We start from the raw sequence: 17,514 nt of genomic DNA, 5'->3' as shown, positions 1-17,514 counted from the left end.
TTGTGAAAATGTCACCCACCATCTCCGATTTTGATGAAATTCGGTATACTTATAGAACTTTTGATGCTGATTATAAAAATGAACAACTTTTTTTAGATTGCTTAAGGGGTTCAGAAATTACATGTTTTTAAAAATCTCCGTATACGCCACACGCGGCTGCACTTTGAATGACACGCATTAGGTTATAAATGATAGTATCTTCTCTGAGGTTTGCCGTAGAAACTTCAAGTTTGATTTCTTTTGCTCAGGATAGTATAAGCGTTTATTTAAATAAGGTTTCAGAACAGTGTATCAATAATCATGTATTGTGTATATATAGTTTCATGTATTTTATTTAGAAAAATAAATGACTAAATTCATGAGCGAATTTCGTGCAATGCCCCCCCATATTTTCTCCAAATTAAATATACAGGTAGCTCAGAGTGTCTACTAATGCTTCATGGAAAAATTTGGATGGGCGGTTTAGAGACAGGGTGATAAAAAATCATTTGCATTAAAAGTTAATCTTATTTAAAAAGCTTATGTATTTAGCACAAAGTCTGAAGACAATATGTTTTGAGCTATAATATTCAAAATATCTGTTCATTATGTGTGAAGGTAAGCATAGGCGTAACCTGGCGGGGACAAAGGGAATCATTTGCCCCCTTTAAAATTTATAGATTAATTAAAAATTAAAATTAAACATATGTACACCGTGTCCATAAATATAATGTCAAACTTTAAAGTGGTATTACGTCGCTTTGGATAATCGTATTTAAATGAGATTGGTGACATTTGAAAGAAAAACTCAAATATTTTTGTTCATGTCAACAATGGACACCAATATTAGCAATGGACAACAATGAACGAGATCAAACATAGAAACTGAAATATATTCACTCCTGACAACAATGGACGATGCGGGTTCATTGTTGGATATTTAGCAGGCAGGCAGGTTACATGTGAATGTTTTTCTTTAAAATTGTGTTGTTATTACATAAGATTTAAGAACGTAGTTGGTGTGTTTTAGAATATCATTACAAGGAGAGTTTGGTGAACGTGTTGGTGTGTTTTATCATTCCACGCAGAGTTTGGTGTAGGTTCAGCGTGCTTATAGGCGAAGGTTTCAAAATCAGGCTCCTTCACACACGTCAATTTTGAAGTGGTACCGGGATTTTGTGGATCGTGGCTGCATATGTCATCAAAGGAAAGGCCATTCAGGGAGACCATCTGTCAATGCGGGAATTGTGGAACAAGTGCTGGAGGCATTTGTTCGTAGTCCTTTAAGAAGTCTGTACGTAGAGCTAGTCAGCAGTTGAACATCCCTAGATCCACCGTATCTAAGATCCTGCGTACGCGACTAAAGTTTCACCCCTACAAACTGCAATTAGTGCACAAGTTGAAACCTGATGACCCTGTAAAACGGTTAGATTTCTCTGAACATTTTATGTTACTAATGGAGGATAACGTAAATCTGTCAGAAAAAATAATTTTCCGTGATGTGGCAACATTCCACGTTGGTGGATAAATGAACAGACATAATGTAAGGATTTGGGGGAGTGAGAATCCACATGCAATTTTGGAAATTGTAAGATGCTCCCCTAAAGTGAATGTCTTTTGTGCCGTATCGAAACGTCAAGTCTGTGGCCCATTTTTCTTTCGAGAGGACACTGTGAAAGGTCCAGCTAATCTTGACATGCTCTCTGAATGGTTATTTCCACAATTGAAAGAAAATGAAGGCATTGAAATTATTTTCAACAAGATGGAGCTCCTCCTCACTGGCCTTTACATGTTATGAAACATCTGAATGAGCGGCTTCCAGGAAGATGGATTGGAGGTGCCGGAAATGATGATAATGTCTTCTACAATTGGCCGCCGAGGTCACCTGACTTGTCGGTCGGTGACTTTTTTTTATGGGGTTACATAAAAGATTGTCTCTATGTACACCCATTGCCTCAAAACCTGCAAGAACTGCAAATTCGCATAACTTCTGCAATCCAGTCCATCCCTGTGGATATGTTGGAGCTTGTGTGGCATGAATGGGAATATCGCCTTGATGTCTGCAGGGCCACTCGCGGGGGCCACATTCAATGTTTATGAGTTGTAAAATAAAATATTTGAGTTTTACTTTCAAATTTCACCAATTTCATTTAAATACGATTATCCAAAGCAACGTAATACCACTTTAAAGTATGACAGTATATTTATGGACACGCTGTATTTTGTGAACCTCCTAGCACTTGAGGAACGAACAAAAAACTAGTAATTATTGTGATTTTTCAAATGTATTTAGCAAGTAATCTTTAACACTATTTTTATGGGACGGAAAACTTTGTGATTCTCTCAACTCAAAGATAGTTCCCAAGTTACGCCCATGAAGATAGTACCAAAAAATACTTACTCCAGGACCGTAGCCAGGAATTAGTAGGGGGCGCGAAGTCAATCCCAGAGGGGGCAAATTTTTAATATATTGTGTTGCATTGGCAGATATAGCAGGGTACAGAGGGGCACTTGCCCCCCTCCTCCAAAAGTGATAAGTAACAGGAAAGGGGTGATATCTTGAAACTCCAACGAACAAAAGAAGTTCGAGCAGCATCAAATAGCAATATTTTGATAATGACCTTTCGGACTACCAAAGAATACAAAGATAAAGTTTAACATAAAAAGGCTAATCGGGACTTTATCTACATCGTATTTTCAGGTCAATAATGTTAATAGACGATCAATATGTACCCTTGGGCTTCTCTGCAGAACTGATTAAGGAAGTCCTTTATAAATCGTGCTTCATAATGTAGTAGGGGAAGGAAGGGTAAAGTGGCCACTCTAAGGTTTGATGAATTCATATAATACCTTTTTAATCAGCAACGTTATAGAAACATAGACCAATAGTAAGTATAATAACTTTACTTCCAATTTCAATTTTATTTTTATAAATTCTTGTTGTTTAGAAATGTACACGTTACTTTCTAAAAAAGTACGAAGTGGCCACTTTGCCCGCCTAGGTTGGGTAAAGTGGCCAGCCCCTTCCCATTATACCTGCATAGGTAAATGAACAAATCACATTGATTCAGAGTGTGTATTTAATCAACACAAGCTGAAGTAATACACATCAAGAATAAGTATTATGTTTTTAAGTAATATCTTAAGTATGAAATCTTTACAAGATAAAGTAAATAGTAGTAGTTATGGTCCTGGATTTGGTCCGATATATCATTTGATTGGAAAAGATCGATGAAAGATCAATTCATGATAAAGCAGAGTGTACAAGGAAGCATTGTCGTTTCTTGGGTGGAGTTTGGGATAAGGGGTAGGGTTTTGATTGGTTTTTGGGATGAGTAGATTGTGACGTCATAGGTGTTTTGTGTTTTGATAGGTTTTTGGTAAGAGTGATTTTGTGGTATGATCTGTTTTTGGGGTTATTGTCGACTTCCAGGAAATGATAACTGAGAGTGTTGTCTGAGACAGATGAAAAGTTATAGATAAGAGTTGAAATATGGAAAGAAGGACGTGAGTGTTTTGGAGTTGGGGAGATATGAGAGTCGGTAGTATAAAGGAGGTATTGTGGAAGGTGGAAAGGTTAGAGATAAAGTTCGTTGTATGTTTCTTAGAAATGTCTGTTCATATGCGTGTTTGCTCGATAGTAGTGTTATTATGTATGGTTCGTATAGGGTAACGACCGGTGGAGGGAGAGGTAAGAAAGAAAAGAGTTGTGGAGAAACAGGGAGTAAATAAAATAAATATAAATAAGTACAAATTGAGGAAGAGGTTAGGGTGTATAGTATTCCGGGGTGCGAAGAGGATAGGAGGGGTACGTGGGCGTTGGATTCTTTACGCGAGAGGATGCGCAGAGAAAATAGCTGTGTGATAAGTCGGGAGGAAGGTATATAAAGAAGATTGATCTGTTTACGTTTACATCGCAGTGAGCATCCTGTGTGGTCATCGTTTTCTTCTGCAGACTACCTGTCAGAGTCAGTTTCGAATATATACTACCAATGATCTAACAGGTATATTACGGTATCCTGAGGTGAGTATAAAAATGGTTATAGTATCCTGGATGGTAAAATTTATAGGAGGAATGATCTGGATGACATCTCCTGATCGTTTACAAAAATCGGTAACTAGACCTCCAGAAGAGGTTCTGGCAATAACCCGAATAGCCGAACGGGTCGTTCACCGTGGTTACGAAGGAATCTGAAAAAAGTAGTTAGAATAATAGTATTTCATAGTTACATATAAGTCTGCAAAACTACGGAATTTGTATAGGTGGAGTGATGGTTTTAATAGATATAAATGAGAAAAGAATCATAATCACCTTTCCTGGATCTCGTTGATTTCCGCCTCCAACTCTCTTTTAGCCTGATTCCGCCTGGCGGTGAATTGGTTATTTTCCGTAAACATAATGTGGAGTATCTCCACCATACGTTGCCCGACGATCTCCAATTCATCATTCACGCGATCACCGGCTGGCTGCTGCTCCACGTTAATTCCCTCCGTTGCAATTGCGTAACGCCGGAGCGCCGCCTGTAACCTTTCGAAGTCTACCCGTATGTCGGTGCTAGCCTGATATAACAGGAAGGCCTCGAAAAGAGCCAGCCCCCGGTTCTAAAACAGAAATGTATAACTGTAATCAAGGTTTACGTGCAATATATCTAACATAATTTTCCTATTTTCAGATATGGCATCCCTACCATTCGAGTTTAATCTATTACAAGGAAACCTAAAATATGCAGGATATTCCGGGGAACGAAGAAATCTGTGGAGTAAGGTCCAAGCTCGTCAAGTAGAGAGACAGATTGCATACAACATAGATTTCTACGAGGAAGATGGGTTAACAGAGAATTTCATGAGAAACCTGGAGGAGGTCTATCGTGATATGGAAGTTAAAATAGATACGCTTACCAAAATGTTTACCTACGTATCGGATAAAAAGAACACGTCCCCAGTATTTCTGGATTTTTTGGAAAATATAAAACAGCTACAGTATATAGCTTCTCATTTATCCCTCCGTGTATGTTTTGAACTGATGGAGGTTTTTAAAAACATTCGGACAGAAAACGGAAGAGAAAACACGGGATGCTCAGAAAGAAATGGAAACAAAAATGTCAGAACTTCTGAAAAAAGAAGAAAATTGGACAAATAATAACTACTAACACCACTAATATACTAACGCTTTTGTCCGATTATCGTCTGTTTTTACACCCGAAAAATTAAATGAGAAGGTGTATAGTTAATTTAGTAAATAAAATGTGTATGATTGTAGAGATTCATTTTGTATATGTATTGTAAAATATAACTAAATGGATGTGAAATTTTGATAATAAAATATATTCAGAAAATATGTTATTTTTATATTAATATAATATACATGTACGTTACTTACGGATCTACCATAACACAATAGTAACATAACTGTTTTTTAATCAAAGTTCCGGATTTGCTATTCCATAAAAAACAAAGTGGTGCGAATCCTATTTTAAACTGTAGGTCCGGTCTCCATGACACGGTGGTAACATATCTCATAATTAAGGTCCCGGGTTTGGTACCCGGTAAAATTACATAATACAGGAATTCGAATCCTGTGTAAACTGTAGGTCCAGTTCTGATTAGTCTTTCTACATAAAATAAACTTGAAACAGACAAACGTGCAAATACAAAGTTTCCGTTCTCCATTTCTGTTCTGTTACAGATGGTAAATGTGGAATAGGTGAAGAAAGGAAAATTGCTAAAAATATTCAACATTCACTGACGGTATAGTTTGATCTATTTTTTGTAACATCCTCCGAGTATCATTTAAAGGTTAGGGGCCAAATTGTAATTAGCAATCTAGAAACATGTTCTACAAGTTGTTTTGACATTTTCTTAAAGTATATCTATGTATCATTCTAAAGAGTAGAGGTTACATAGCAATTAGTAGTCTCGAGATAAATTTCACAGTGGTTCTCTGTTACATTTGACAGTATTGAAAAATAATGAAGGAGTCGATAAACTCTCGAGATTTTTTCATTCTCCGATGTTTATAAATTCGCTGTTTTACAAGTAATATATCGGTAGACGTAACGTTTTAAAGGTTAAGGGTTCAATTGTAATCAACAGTCTTAAGATGAGGTTAAAAAGAGTTCTTTGCAAGAGCAATAAACCGTGGGGAGGTTATTTGCAGTCGACCTTTTTCGAAACTAGACAGAACAGACACTTTAAAAATATGGGACCAGGTTTTCTTTCAAAACAACCAGGGACGCTCCGGGACTTTTTCAAAATAAGAAGTGTCGTTTGATGATTAATAGACTTAAAGTTATTTTTATAAGAACTAGGTATCCTAAGGTAAATACAAAGTTATCACTGTATATTTGTTGAAAACCAGGGTCGGTCTGGACCCTCCGGGAATAAGATTTTTTTATTCCTATGAAAACCGGGGTCGATAACAGTTCTTTTAAAAACGCCAAGTTATCCCTGTATGTTTGTTGAAAACCAGGGCCGGTCCGGGAGAGGTCATTGGAAAATACAAAACTATCCCGGTATGTTTGTTGAAAATCATGGCCGGTCAGGAAGAGGCTGTGGCAAATGTAAAGCTATTCCTGTATGTTTGTTGAAACCCAGTGCCAGCACGGCCCCTTCGGGAAATGGTGAATGAACTTTGACCTTGGGTTTATTTTCTTAATTTTTTTTGGGGGGGGGCGAAAATTTCAAATCGCTATATCTCAGTACCTAATTGAGATAGGAGGATGATCCATAGCTCGTTGAACTCTGAATGAAATCCTCTATGAAAGTAATTTTAGCATTCTAGGATCAGCCGTGCCCTACTTCCTTTATTTTCGATCGACCCCTTCTTCCGACCACTCTCCTGAAAGGTCTCGACGTGCAGATTCCAAATCTGTAACTATTTTCACTCTAACTCAATTAGGAACGTGGCTATGGTACTTGCAAATTTTTAGGTTTTTTGAAATTTTCACAAGTTTTACGAAATGTGTTTACAAATAAACACCTTTGGGTTATTAGGCAATTTGATCTCATGTAAACACTAGAAGAATCTAGACTTGTTGTTTTATTTTTATTACAGATATTATCGAATTATCTGGGGGTTTGACCGTGTTTATAGATAAACACTAGGAAACCGTTACACATTTCCAGGAAGTATACAAAACAGTTAGTTAAACCGTTAGATAAATCCTTAAAAACAGACAATGGGTCATAGATACCGGAAAGATTGTTACTCATTTCCTGGAAATTTATAAATCACACAGTAAAACCGTTAGAATCAGTATCGTAATACTAGGGTATATAACATAGACATACTCTTTCGTAAGTAGTTTTTGTAAGATGGTTATCTTCCTATCATGGACTTACAGTTATCTACTGACGAATTGTTAGTGTTATATCGTAACAGGTATTACAAAACAACTGGCCAGTTACGAAAAGTGCTGGCGTACATTGCACAAAGATAATTGATGGAAAAACTATCTCTTTAGTTGAAGGGTATGATCAATTACTGCGGGCGGTAACAACAACTACACCCGAACTTTTCGGAACAGGAGTATCATCGACACCAAATATCCACACATCCGATACTGTGTCATCTCAAGGAACTTCAAGTAATGTCGTATCCAGACCAGACCTGGAACCTCTACATGGACCGTCTTGGAGAGAGGATCTCTTACCGATAGCTGAAAAATCACCTCAGAATATTTCTGGATCAGATAGAAGACGTAAAAAAAGAAAACGTGATACAATATCTCGTGAACACATAGGAAACCTATTGTTACACAATATTCAGGAACGTGAATACCCGAAATTTCGTTCCAAAGGACAACGAGTGTAATTCAATTTCTCACAACCTCCAAAAAATGTTGACCCTCACAGTTGGATTCGTCAAGGTGTTGAAAACCTTCTCACCTATGTAAAAAAAAATGCTAAGGACGGAGACAAAATAGGTTTAACACTATCTAACATATCCGGCCCAAATGTAAAATATATTTATTTATATCTGGTGTCATATATGTGATCAGTTACATGTGATATGATATGGACTGTTATGCATAAAATACTACAAAGTGCAAAAACATTTTCAAGTACAGACCGTCTAATTTTACGAGCTGACCGTGTTTATGTACTTGTCGGAGGAGAATGAGATGGTGATCGTGCCTAATGTTTACAAAATTATATGTTAAGCACACAGAAGAAAAGTATTGTCAGTGTACCAAATAGAAAAAAACTCTATGTTTAGCTGAAGCTCTGGTTATAAGAAAAGCACATGTAGATAAAGATGCATCGTATACGCAATATAGAAAAAATAGAAATCTTCTCAAACCTGTTTCTGAACTTATGCGAGAAGCAGGTGTAAATCTAACAGACGTTGTATATAAAAATCCTTACATATTTGTATATTCAGATATTGCAAGACAACAGTTGGTCGGTGAAGAAATGGTACGTCTTTTACGTCTTACTCGAAAACAATGTTCAGAAATAGATGCCACACGTGCGATATCTGTAGCTCATAACACATTCAATCCTTTTCACTGTGTTTCTCTGGATAAAGTTTCTTTCAAAACAATAGAAATTACTTTAAACGATCAAAAAGGAAATTTTTACCTTATGAAACAGTTCCGTTCCTACGATTGCTGTTTTACATTTTCGTAAAAAAACAAAATCCTTTTAAATAACCGACATAACACTATTTTATCAGTCAATATTGGTAAACGAACGAGTCATCATGAATTCGCAAGCAGAATATTACACAACCCAAATACATGGAGGAATTGGACTCTTTTTTCTTTCTCACAGAATTCAAAAAGGAAGAGGATTAAGTTCTCTTTTTTCATTACTTTTCAGAATGGTGAAACCTCTTCTCTGGAGTGGTGCAAAAGCTATCGGACAAGAAGCTTTAAAAACTGATGCTAATATTGTTACAGATATTGCAACAAGTCAAGAGACTCCGAAAACTATTGTTCGTCAGCGAATACGTGAAGTTGGTCAGAATCTTAAAACTAGAGCACAAAGAAAAATCGATTCTCTGGCACCTGGAAACCAAGATAAAATCACGACCAATAACAAAGGTTTTACCCCAGAAAAAAATTCCAATACATTCCATCATCAGGAAATCCTATGGAAGTAACAGCTGTAGTATAATTTATGGGAAAACTCCACATAGATTTTTTCAATCAGTCTAAATATCTACTCAATGGTGTTGTTGTACGTATCGAACTCATCAAGTTAGGTGATAATTTTTATATCTGGGGAGATCAATATTCACCTAGTGTAAAAATAGAAATTTTAAAGGCTGCTCTCGAAATAAATGACGTCATTCCTACTCCCAGCACCAGTTTGGCTATAGACAGATCACTTTCTTATGCCCCTGCACATTATCCGTTCACAAGAAGTATTATCAAGGCATACTCTTAAGTTACAGGAACGCAACAGATTTCTATTGATAATGCTTGTCAAGGTCATTTTCCAAATAGTATTCTTATTACTATGGTATCCACCACCAGCTTTCTCGGAGACAGTAAAAAAAATCCGTTCGACTTTAGAAGTTTTAACCTATCTTCTTTCCATCTTGTAAAAAATGGTGAGCTCACACCTTCTGAACCTTTACGAATCAGTACAGGAGAAAATGGGGGTTCAATAACACGTGCCTACCAAACTCTTTTTTTCGGCCCAGGTATCCATCACAATAATTATGAACATCAGATCACAAGGAAGATGTTTGAAAAAGGATCATTTTTTCTGATTTACGACATCACATTAGAGTTTTCAGGAAACGATACACACACCAGTCTACAGGAACAAGGTACCCTAGGAGTAGAAATGCAGTTTTCTCCACAACTGTCGGAAAATGTTACCTGTATTCTCTATGCTGAATTCGAAGTGGCCATAGATGTAACAAAAGACAGTGGTATTATCGTTCACCATTAAAACCTGACAATTTTACTCTATAAATTTTATGTGTTCCTGTTTTCGGTCACAGAAACCAACCTGTATCGTAATAGAAAAAGGCCGTGTTTGTGTACTTTATTATAATCGTATCCGACATGAACAAACACATCACTGATCAAACATATTTTATCTCACAACTGTTCCACCAAAACAATATTTCGTAGTGTTTACCCGAGAGATCTTCTACCTGGAACCTTCTCCACCCCTGCTTTGATAATCGCAAACACAGATACTTCCGACTCCCAAGGAACACACTGGGTTCCCTTCTATTTTGACAAAAACAATATGGCAGAATATTTTGATTCATACTGTTTCCACCCCATATGACCCAGAATTCATAACATTCTGTCTGGAGTTACAATAACACCTCCTTACAAGGAATATTTGCTACAACATGCGGACATTACTGTTGTGTATATATTTATAAAGCACATGACGTCACAACCGAGGATTTCATCCGGATATTCCTACCGGATGTCAGTAAAGATGAATATATTTTACACAGTTTTCGTCAGATCTTCAAATGTTTACCGCATTCGAAGTGTCCTAAGGGAACACAGGTGTGTCGTTCCATCAAAACAGTTCCGGATTGTATAAGGTGACCTCTATATAAAATATGTATGATGATTCTGCTTACTCGCAGTATCATCTAGACAATTTTAGTAAAAACATCATTGAACCTGTCAAAAATCTACAATATAAATACATGATAAACTTCTAGACCGTATTACCCATATGGATAGTGTTTCTAGATTAAAAAAACGTAGACGTGCACCTTCTACCAAATAGAAATTCCTGTTATAAAAACTGAACCGATCGATAGTGGACTGGATGTAACAACGGATTGTGATTTCATATAAATACATATAGAAAACAGTTTTCCCAAAACAAGACCGAATGTTCGTAACTGAACAACATAGATATAGCTGGGTTAACTGAACACTTTCATAAATCGACCAAAAAACAGTCTGATAAATAGGTATTGGTGATAATGGTACCGGTACAGTATCTTCTAGATCACTATCGAACAAACATCTGGATGAACCAAGACTCTTCGAAGATACCACAGGAAAAGAGGGATGTCCTTCTTATTTACGTAGTAGAGAACGGTTACAGGAAGTACACCACAAAATAGTTCTCTTCACTAACAAAGCAAGCCACTCTTTCACTCTTTGTTTTAAAGCTTCAGCAATCTCATCTTCATCCTTCCTCTGAATGTGTGACTAGGAAATCCTGTTCTCCCATCCGGAAACTTTTTCTTTACACTATCTCCTTCAACGTTTCACAGGAATGATAGACTGCTTCTCCCAATCTATAGAACAGGTAACATCCGCACCATGGAGCTTCACGTAGTGTAGCGTACATAAACGGAAAATGTTTCAACACTCGCTGTAAAGCCTTACGATCGGTATCGACAGGATTCTATAACTTCCCAAAACTCCTCGTAACTTATCTCGTAGAAGTTCAAAGCCTCCTCCGGTAACTTTATGCAATACACTTCCATTGTGACACACTCTTGTTCTTTTATACCGTCTATATATATATATATACCCTTCTTCCTATTACGTCATTTTCCCTAAACATGTCCAGATAAACAATTTTCTGTATTCCTAAAATAATGCATAGATCTTTGAATCAAAAGAGTCAGCAACATTTTCCCAGCTTCTCAAAGACCGGTTGTTAATCTCTATACTGAATGAGTCATTAAATTCTAAACAATACAGGAAATTTATACATGTTACCAAAAAACCTAAAATAACCTCTGTACCAAAAAACAAACAAAATAAATAAAAAAGAAAACAGTAAAAACATTCCCATCTCTTATCTATAACCTCTGTACCAAAAAACCACAATAAATAAAATAGAAAACAGTAAAAACATTCCCCATCTTTTATCTATAACCTTTTAACCTCTTATCTATCTCAAACTCCACACATTTTTGGAACCCACGCAAAAACAACAATGCTTGCTTGTACACTTGAGAATTATGCCGACTCGGGAATTTCCTGTCACGTGACTTCACGTGACTCTGCTGGGAATTCTGAGAATCAAGCTGACTCAGCAATTTCCTGTCACGTGACTCTGGTGGGAATTTTGGGAATCAAGCTCGGGAATTTCCTGTCACGTGACAAAAACTCTTCAACTTATCAAAACACAAAACACCTATGACGTCACCATCTCCTCATCCCAAACTCCACCCATTTTTCGAAACACGCCAAAAAAAAACAATGCTTGCTTGTACACTCTGCTTTATCATCAATTGACTTTAATCGATCTTTTCCAATCAATTGATTTATCGGACCAAATCCGGGACCATAACTACTATAGTAATTCGTAATCAATAGTCTATCAATAAAGGATTAGGCGAAGGCCTATTTGCAAAATTCGCACTCAAACTCATCATCTTCTTCGTCATAACCGGCGCACTGTTTATGTGCTCACTTCTTACATTTTAAACATCTAATCCATCCTTTATTGCCTTTCAAGTCTGTCTGTTACGTGGCTACTTTGCCCGGTCTGTTTCGTGGCCACTTTGCCAGGAATGACGCCATTACAAAAACTGTGGTCTAACGTCTAACCTACATGACTTAGCGTTTTCAAACACGCATCATTTAAAAGGTTATTACACGCTGATCAAACATCACAAGACCATATAATTATAACACTTGCTATTATTAGCTATAATCAACAATTTGTACCACTCAGCTAAAATCAGACTTGCGTAAAAACAATAAAATGAATTCACATCTAGAAAAGTGCAGCCTCCCGCTTGAAAGTCACAGACAACACTGACAGCATCCGTGGCGACTGTTTCTCCCGGCTCCAGCGTGGCGGAAGCGCTATACAGCGAAGAAGACTCACATGGCCACTTTGCCAGCACTGGCCACTTTTCCCTTCCTTCCCCTACCCTAGTTTCCAGTATGCAAGATTCTTACGCACAAAGGAATCTAACGAGAATCCAACAACACCATTGTGTTGTGTTATGCAAGAAAAATCGAATTAATTAAATAATAATGGTTATACATATTATCTACACTTTGATGAATTGTGTAAAAATTTGTAATAATTGTTTGTAGGCTTACTTGCTGAAACATTAAAACATGGGTCCCTTACTCCACCACGGATTCTATTTGCTTCAAAGGGGGAGACTCTTGTATCACTACAGACAATGCTTGCCTGCTGGTTACGTTAACCATTTTGCAAAATATTGTGTTGTTGAAATACATGTGTTTAGCACCCGACAAACAAATAGGAATCCCGTGATAGATCAACAACTTATTGGATTACAGTGTCATCATTAATATTTCAAATCAAGTTTTATAGAGGGAAATGATGTATTCTCTTTACATTATGAAAAATACCTTCCTTAATAACTGTGGTACGAACATGAACGATATAAGGGTCCTTCTTCGCCTTACCCCATTTCCGTGGAACGAGGTCTCTGGGCCGCTTATCGCCACCAGCCTTTGAGCAGAAGCGTAAAAACCCCAAATATAAGTTTTTTTTATGCTGATACTGATTTCTTTCAGTCACAGAATGCCTTGACATATATGAATAAAATTAGGAGAATCCACTCCATAGCAGAAGAGTTGACATAATTATTTGTCAAAAAATTAGGTTGTGCCTTAGGTACTTTAACAGACAACGTCTGCTACAGATACAATGTAATATTATAAATATAAGAAAATAAAAATAATATAATTTGAGAGATTTTCAATGGTATTTATTTCACTGCAGCTTTTTTCTACTTGTCATTTTCTTGACAACACCATCAAGGTAAGCAACTTTTCTCAGTCACTATTTGTTCGTCTAATTTTTCTTTCGATGTAACAAGCAATCGAAATATATTCTGTCAAAAAAGTACCGGAATTGTGAAATAAAACGCACAATTTTCATTTATTCATCAATATTTATTTTGTCGCCTTCAAAGTAGGCCCCATTTGATGCAACACACATATGCCAGCCTTTTTTCCAGTCTTGGAAACACTTTTTATAGGCGCTTTCCGGTATGGCCTTCAGCTCCTTCCACGAATTGTGCTTTATGGCTTCAATCGAGTCAAAACGGGTTCCTCGGAGCGGCGATTTTAGTTTTGGAAACATAAAGAAGTCACACGGGGCCAGATCTGGTGAATACGGTGGTTGTTCGATGGTATTTATTGTCTTTTTGGCCTTAAATTCGGTCACAACTGTCGCTCTATGCGATGGAGCATTATCGTCGTGTAAAATCCACGAATTGATCTTCCACAAATCTGGCCGTTCCTGACGGATTTTTTTCACACAAACGTTTCAATGCGGCCAAATAGTATTCTTTATTGACCGTCTGTCCCTCTGGAACGAATTCATGATGCACCAAACCACGAATATCGAAGAAAACAATGAGCATCACCTTGACTTTTGAGCGACTTTGACATGGTTTTTTCGGTTTCGGCTCGTCTTTTGTCCTCCATTCTGATGACTGTTGACTTGTTTGTATGTCAAACTCATAGACCCATGTGTCAACATCAGTTATGATGCGTTCCATGAATGTGGGATCAGAATTGACGCGATCCAGCATGTCTAAAAAGACCTGCTCATGGTTCTGTTTTTGAAGAAAATTCAGCTCTTTTGGAACAAGCCGTGCGGCGACGCGTCTCATGCCCAAAATATCCACTAAAATCAAACAAACAGACTCGTGAGAGATGTTAAGGTCAGTAGCTATCTCTCTTAAGCTGGAATGGCGATTATCGAGCACCATTTCCTTCACTTTTTCGATGTTTTCATCGGTTGAAGAGGTCGAAGGTCGTCCAGAACGAGGCATGTCTTCGACGATCTCTCGGCCCTCCTTGAACGCTTTGTACCACTCGTAAGCCCGTGTTTTTGATAAAACTGATTCACCATAAGTCTTTTCTAATATTTTTAGCGAGTCAGCACACGAAATTCCGTTTGCAACACAAAATTTAAGGCAAACTCTTTGTTCAATAATTTCGTTCATTGTAAAAATCGTGATGCACTACTGAAGTGGACTGATTCAACCTGCTTCTGTAAGCAAACTGGTTGACAGATCGCGCTCATGTTTGGCATAGTAATTAAGTACAGTAGTACCAACGTATGGAAAAAATATTTTTAAAAAATCATTAGCGCGGGCCTTTTAAATTACAAATTCCCGGTACTTTTTTGACAGAAGGTATGGCATTTTCTGTCCTCAATGTATGGAATCTCATTGATAGCTTCGCAGCTGCAAATGTTATTTATTTTTACTGCCGTTTAAAATTCTCAGAGCAATATATGGAAACGATATCATGCAAACAGTCAGGGTTAAAACTGAAATTTTCGATTATATAATGGATATCATAACACATACCTAACTTGCTTATCATTAGAGCCCGGATGTTCAGACACTAAAAAGTATTAAAACTGGAGGCAAAAAGGCAACGAAAAATTGAAAAAAGGCAGTGTAGGTCGAAAAAAGGCAGTCAAGTTTCAGAAAAAGGCAGTGAAAATTGAAGAAGAGGCATTAAAAATTGAAGAGAAGGACTTAAATTCTTCTTAAATCTTTAAAAATGTATTTACAAATAATAATTTGAATAACAAGCGTTATTGAAAAATGAAATCAAATAGAAGAAGAGAAATATAATTTAAAAAAATACCTTGTTGGGATGACAAAAGAGGCAAAAGAATTCAAAAATATTTGAAGAAGACAGCGTAAGGTGAAATGGGTAAAAAAGGCAACATAAAGTATTTTTCAAAATGTTAAGAACCTTCGGATTGTGTTCAATTTTTGTCTACCAGCGTCGGAAACGAATAGGCATTTTGCCTAAAATCCGGGCTCTACTTATCATATTTGATACGTTTGCGTAGAGAAATGATTCATAAGATTCGAAAATGATATTTACACTTCATAAAATGCTTAGTGTAACCCGTATCAAACTACAAATTTTATCGCTTTCTAACCGAAATAATAAATGTGAAACACTATCACATTTTCATCGTGTTTGACAATAATTTGAGTCAGTAAGCTGTCCTACATCTTTCACTAGCCGACCTCCATGGTGGGATGGTTACATAACACACTACGGAGCCAGGGCTTCTAGGTTCGAGGCCGGGTATGAGTGTTCTTTGTGAGCAGAGGCGAAACCACAAATTTGTATATGGAGAATGGGTCAAGTACCAGGACAAATGTGCCAATAATAATAATAGTAATATAGTGCTGGTAGTGAGTAGCATTAAAATTCGTTATTATCGTCGTAAATCATTAAAAAGGGGGAGGAAGTCGGTGCTAAAGCATTTGTGTTTGAACAAATGATTTGAATTATTTTTCCAACACGCTCAATTTCATATTAGCTAATAATGGAAAACAAGCATACAAACTGTAATTTTGAATGACAGAATATGCATGACGAACATTATTCCTTTTGTTCATATGACACGTATAACTTTCATGTACAACATATATTTTACACATATGCAACATGGAGCGACGTAAAATAAGAAAATACATATGCAACATGTTAACGCTAAATTGTGTACGTATTCAAAGTTTATTTAATATATATATATATATATATATATATATATATATGTATATATATTATTTAAATACATCACATGATCAATTCATCCGCCAAATTGTGCGCGCTCCTTTTCCTCAAAAGAATTGTTCATGCATTTAAGCAGCAACAATCTGAAGTATATATGTATCTGGCCTTACTTCTCTCTCGGGTAATTTAGAATGCATTACAGAAAATAATCATATTGGGATCGAAGCGAGCAGGAAAATCTTTAGATAACAAATACATATTTGCAAACTGAAAACAATATTGATTTAATAGGGCGCAAATAATTTAACGGGGCGCCATGGCATTCTCTTTAACATTTTTTTTTTCATTTAGATCGTTTAGGCTCCCAGGGCTGACTCCCGTCGCCCCCTAGCTGTGGCTCTGAACTTGGACTATAAGAATAGGAGATATTGTGTGTGCGAGCAAAGTGAGAAAAAAAAAATTACGAAATGTACTTTTTTTCCATAAAATTTGAAATCGATGGGGCAATGCCCCTCTGTCCCCCCTGCAAGTGCCCTTAGCCGTCTGGAAGAAAAATGCAAGAAACGCTTGAAAACGAATTCCATCTTGGGTATCCATTTGCCTTGCTATTCTTAGATTCTGCTAGTCATGTTTCTTTACTTCAATGTTTGCCCCCCCCCTCCTAGATTGGACTTTCGTCCAAGATTGGGGGGACAATGCCCCTGGCTCCCCCTGTGGTTGGAGCAATGTTTGTGAGTGTCTCTTCATCAATTTCACGTCATCACTCATTGTCACGATTAGCTAGATGTGGCAGAAAAGCAACGCTAAGTTACAAGAATCAAATATCCACTCCCTCTCTCTATCACATGAATCGCTATTACCAAAAGGTAGACTTGGGAATCAAAAAAATATGCAGTGCAAACTTCATAGCAACATATCCAAGAAAAACATACGAACACATTTGGCACCTTAATACAAGACTACTCAAAATGTCACAACTGTTCTAGATACTGAAATTTGCGAAATCATTACCCGAAGTCTGAATCTGGAAGATAATTTTCTCCCACAAATCCTGATACGACATAATACAAAATCCAAAACACCTTCATAA

The 17,514-nt window shown here is 36.9% G+C and overlaps 1 protein-coding gene across 1 annotated transcript in view; it reads left to right on the top strand.

Moving 5' to 3' along the window:
- Positions 1–17,514, top strand: part of LOC145979523 (alpha-tocopherol transfer protein-like) — a 47,526-nt gene that overhangs the window by 3,334 nt on the left and 26,678 nt on the right. The gene's annotated exons all lie outside the window — the stretch shown is intronic.

Source organism: Lepisma saccharinum, chromosome 26, assembly GCF_977018435.1.
Source record: "Lepisma saccharinum chromosome 26, izLepSacc3.1, whole genome shotgun sequence".
In the NCBI taxonomy this organism is placed as follows: domain Eukaryota; kingdom Metazoa; phylum Arthropoda; class Insecta; order Zygentoma; family Lepismatidae; genus Lepisma; species Lepisma saccharinum.
The sequence above is the reverse complement of the archived record's forward strand: the minus strand, read 5'-3'. Positions and strand labels throughout refer to the sequence as shown.